Raw genomic sequence first — 5,875 nt, 5'->3', positions numbered from 1 at the left:
GAGAGAGAGAGAGAGAGAATAGGATGTTGATATTTATGGGCTCAATGCAGGAAGAAGAGGAGCAGGGCGAGTGGGTTGTTACTTCTTCATTGGCCAAGAGTTCGTGCCACTTCAGGGATTGGAGGTGCGCCATTCAAAGTTCGAGCCATTCACAGAGATTGGAGGTGATGGTTCAGGCGCCATTCAGTGTGTCATGGACCTGAGCTCCTGGAAGAAAGCGCTCCAGGCGCCATCTTTACCAACAGTTCCTTTAGTAGCAGAGTTGGAATAAATAGTTGTTTGACTTGAATTTGAATTCAGAAGGTTGGAGAGAGGGGGTGATGGAGAAAAACCCTTGGTTTCGTTTCACAAAATTCAACAAAACTGAGAGAAGGAATTCAAAATCAGAATAAACCCCAAACAAACTAATACCAAGAATGAAAGAGAGCACAATCACAAATGAAACTGAGACTCGAAAGATAAGAAAATAGAATTTAATTAACAAGTTTATGACAAAAAATCTGAAATAAAGTGAAGCGGAATATTTACAGAAAATATGTTACCAAAACGGATTCAAGAAGAAATAGTAAGCCCAAATTGACCTATGTTTATGAAAGACATGAATGCTTACTTTTTTAAAAAAAATCTATCCTTAAGGAAAACATCAGGCACAATTAATTTTATTAGCCACTTTGAGTACTCAAAGAATTGAAAATTTTAATCTTATATTAAGTTATTGAGAGATTCACAATAAGACTAGAAAACTAAGAGGTATAACAAAATTATTTAAGGCCTGAAACAGTAAAACTACTAAAAGAAAACATAAGGAAAAACTTCCTGGGTTTAGTCTTGGCAGGTGTTTTTCAAATTTTTTATTATTCCCAAAATTATAGGCAAAAAAGGACAAAAATAGACAAATGAGATTGCATCAAACTAAATAGCTTCTGCCTAGCAAAGAAAAAATGAATAATGAAGAGAAACTCTGTCATAGAGACAATTACATAATGGGAGAAAATGTCTCCCATATATCTGAATAAAAAAACAAACAAACATATAAGGAACCCAAAAAGAGGTGGATTAAAATAAATGAGTTAAGGACCTGAAAATACATTGCTCAAAATAAGACACATAAAAGCCAATAGGTATATGAAAAAATGTGTTCAACTTTTACATAAGGAAAATACAAATTGAAACCAGAATGAGATATATCATCTCTTACATATTAGTGTAGCTATTACCAAAAAGATGAGAGATAAGTGCTGATGAGGGTGTGGAAAAAAGGGACTCCTTATCCACCATCAATGAGAAAGTAAATTAACACAGCCATTATAGAAAATAGTATGGAGGTTCCTCAAAAACTTTAACATAGAACTACCATATAATCAAGTAATTCTACGACTGGGGATATAGCCAAAGGAAATGAAATATGTATGCCAAAGAGGTATTGGAATTCCCACATTCCTTGCTGCATTATTCACAATAATAGAAACAACCTAAGTGTTCACCAGTAGATGAATGAAAAATGTAAATGCGGTATATATATATATATATATATATATATATATATATATATATATATATATAGAATGAACTACTATTTACCCTTAGAAAAAGAAGAAAATTCTGTTATTGGCCCACAGCATGGATGAACCTGGAGAACATTATTTTAAGTGAATTATGCCAGACACAGAAATGCAAAGAGTGAATGATCTTTTTTAAAATTTGTTCTAATTAGTTATTCATGACAGTACATTTTGACACATTGTATACAAATGGAGCATAGCTTCTCATTCCTCTGGCTATACACAGTGCAGAGTCACACCAGTAGTGAAGTCACATGTATATAGGATAATAATGTCTGTCTCATTCTACTGTCCTTCCCATCCCTCACTCCACTCCCTCTCATTATCCTCAACACAGTTCAAAGTTTCTTCATTTTTCTCTATCCTCTCCCGCAATATGGATCAGCCTCCACTTATCAGAGAAAACATTCAGCCTTTGGTTTTTTGGAATTGGCTTACTTAATTTAGTATGATATTCTCTAGTTCCATCCATTTACCTGCAAATCCCATAATTTCATTCTTCTTTAAGGCTGAGTGATATTCCATTGTGTATATGTACCACAATTTCTTTATCCATTCATCAATTGAAGGACATCTAGGTTGGATCCTTAGTTTAGCTATTGTGATTGAGCTGCTAAAAACATTGATGGCTGCATCACTGTAGTATGCTGATTTTAAGTCCTTTGGGTGGGATAGTTGGGTCAAATGATTGTTCCATTCCATTTCTGAGGAATCTCCATACTTCTTTCCATAGTGGTTGCACAAATTTACAGTCTCACCAGCAATGTATGAGTGTACCTTTTTCCCCCCACATCCTGGCCACTTTTTATTGTTTGTATTCTTGATAATTGCTATTCTAACTGGAGTGAGATGAAAGAATAGTTTTAATTTGCATTTCTCTAATTGCTAGAGATGATGAACATTTTTTCACGTTTGTTGATTGACTGTATTTGAATGATCTTATAGAGAATTTAAAAAAGCAAAACTCAGAGGCAGAGAGTACAATGATTATTATTACCATGGGCTGGGAGTTAGGAGATTGGGGAGATGTTGGTCAGAGGATACCAAATTTCAGTTAGACAGGAGGAATAAATTCAGGAGATTTATTATAAAACACAATGACTATAGTTAATAACAATCTATTATATAGTTGAAAATGGCTAAGAAGTAAATTTAAAATTTTAAATGTTTTTAGGATGAGGCAGTGATAAGTATGGAAGGCAATGAATATGGATATATGCTGATTCAGTCACTATACAATGTATACACATATCAAAACATGTCATACACCACAAATTATATGTATTTGTCAGTTAAAAATAAAATTTAAAAGAGATGGGACTGGGACTGGGTAGAGTGTGTGCATAGTATGTGTGAGGTCCTGGTTCATATCCAGCATAAACAAAGATAAATACAAATTGGAATGGAAGGATTATTTGCTTCCATTATATAATTATTGTTGTCTATATGCTAAATCCTACAGAATGTACAGTGAAATCATTAGAATTAATAAGACAACTTAGCAATGTATTGTATATGGATGCAAAATCCATATACAATAGTGCTTTGAATCCGTATACTCCTGAAATGGCATTAGAAATTATTATTCAAATGATAAATTTTTAATATACTTTTATAGTGGTTAATAGCATGAGCTTCAGTCTCCATCATCTCTACTTATGTAACCTCAGTTAAATTATTTAATCTCTTTGTATTTCAGAGTTTTCATATGAAGGTGGGGTAATAATCATACCTACCTAATATGTTTGTTGGAGGAGTTAATATATACAAAATGCTTACAGCAGTACTCAGATCATAGAAGTTGGTACATGTTTGTAAAATGAAGGAATAAATAAAGAAAGTTACTTAGGAATAAAATTGTTTAATATCTTTAAAAAAGAAAATGATAATACTTTGTTGGAAAAGAAAGCCTTAGTAAATGGAGTGATACATAATTTTCATGGATAGGAAAGCTTAATATTTATAAATATATCAATTTACCACAAGTTGATCCATAGATTCAATAAAATTCCAAACTCCTAACTTAATTTTTCATGGAAACTGATGAGCTACTGATAAAATTGATGAGCAGAGGCAAAAAAATAATCATGAATTTCTGCAACCAACAGTACTGGAGCCAGATCTAAGAAATTAAGGATTTTTATGAAGCTTTGATAATTAAGGCAATGTAACATTGGTAGAGAGATATAGTGTACCAATCAGGTAGAAAAAGGAGTGCATAACCAGAACCTTTTATAGATAGAAACCTGATATGTTATAGATGATCATATCAAGATGGGTTCACAAATAACACTACACACAATACAAGCCAACGTGAATTAAAGACATTAATGCAAAATGCAATATTTAAAACAGCTATAAGAATAAATAAGAATATCCTTATGACTAATAGGGAAAGAGTTCTAAAAAAAGGCAGAAAAAGTGCACAATAGAAATAGAAAGGTTAATAAATTCAACCACACTAAAATTAAGAACTTATGTTCTTCAAAAAATACCATACAGAAAATGAATAGACAAGCCACAAACAGGGAGAAGTCATAACCACAAGGGGTTAGTATTTAGTACACATAAATAAGCCTACAAAACAAAAAGGAGAAAATTCAATGGAAAAAAGAAAGCTGTATTTTGTAGGTGAAGAAATATCAAAAGTCATTGAACATATGGAAAATGCTCAACCTTGTTAGCTATCAGGGAAATGCAAATTCAAACCACAATGACATAGACTTTTAAATTCCTCAACTTGGCAAAAATTGAAAGTATGATCATACCAGCTGTGGGTAAGGATATAGTCCAATAGAATCTCTTATACATTGCTGGTGGGGGTAAAGTACAATAACTCTGGAAAAAAATATGACATAAGCTATTAAAAGTGAAGATGTGATTACCTAATCAGCCAGTCATAGTCTCTTGGGAATAAATCCCATAGAATTGCTTGCTTTTAATTTTCAATCATGTTTTTCTAATTAATATATAATATTTAGAGTTTTGTATATATGAGAAATATATAGATGTCTCTCTAGATGATCAGCTAAATTCTAATACTTCTTGTTTTAATATATTTCAGTTAACTGATAATTTATTTTTTCCTAGAAAAATCTTTTAATTTTTTCCAAGTGTTTTCATTATGATCAGATGGTTGAAAAATATTTTTATAATTGTTTTAAAGTCTTTTGTGTTTGTAATAAATTTTCTTTCCTCACTTCTAATTTGGGAATTTTTTTCTCATTTTGTTCTGATTAATTGACTTATTCAATGAATAGGTATCAAATACTTAGCATGTAGGTATTATTGAAACTCATTAGAATTGTGTGAAATTTATTGTCTAGTGGGTAAGAAATAGATAATAACCAGGTGCCTTAGTATAATAATTTATTCTGAACAGAAATTTATTGATTCTGAGTTCTAGAGGTTGGAAAGTTCAAAATCAAGGCATCTGGTGAGGGCCTTCTTGCTGCCTCATCACATGGCAGAATGTGAAATTATGAAAGAAGCAAACTTGCTCTTTAGCAGGAAACCCACTTCTTTGTTAAGGGCATTAATCTATTCATGAGGGAGGAGTCCTCATGGCCTAATATCCTTTTAAAGGTCCCACCTCTTAACACTGCTAAAATGGCAATTAAATCTCAACATGCTTTGGAAGGGACAAACTTTGAAAACATAGTACCAGGTAATCATAAATACAGAAGTCCCCCTTATCTATGGTTTCACTTTCCAGACAGTATCAGTTACCTGCAGTCAACCATGGTCTAAAACTATTGAGTGGAAAATTTCAGAAATGAACACTTCATAAGTTTTAAATGGCATGCTATTCTGAGTAGTGTAATGAAATCTTGCACCAACTCATTTTATCCCACCTAGGACATAAATCATCTCTTTATGCAGTGTATCCATGTATATGCTACAGCCCTGTTCGTTATCAGATTAGAGGTATTAGTGGTATAATGGTGTTTCAGTGTTTGTGTTCTAGTGACTCGTATTTTATTGAATAATGACTCCAAAATGAAAGAGTAATGATGTAGTGGTGCTGGCAATTCAGATATGTCAAAGAGAATCTGTTGTATACTTCCTTTAAGTGAAAGGTTGCAAATTTTTGACTTAATACTGAAGAAAAAAAATTGGCATCATTAAGATCTACAGCACAATAACATATTTTGAGTGTGAGAAAGACCACATTCACATAACTCTTATTAAGTATATTGGTATAATTATTCTATAGTTATTGTTAATTTCTTACTTGCTTTATTTATAAATTAAATGTTATCATACATATGTATAGGAAAAAATCATAATATATATATATATAGTGTTTGGTA

Source organism: Marmota marmota, unplaced genomic scaffold, assembly GCF_001458135.2.
Source record: "Marmota marmota marmota unplaced genomic scaffold, marMar, whole genome shotgun sequence".
In the NCBI taxonomy this organism is placed as follows: Eukaryota; Metazoa; Chordata; class Mammalia; order Rodentia; family Sciuridae; genus Marmota; species Marmota marmota.
Note: the sequence above shows the minus strand (reverse complement) of the source record.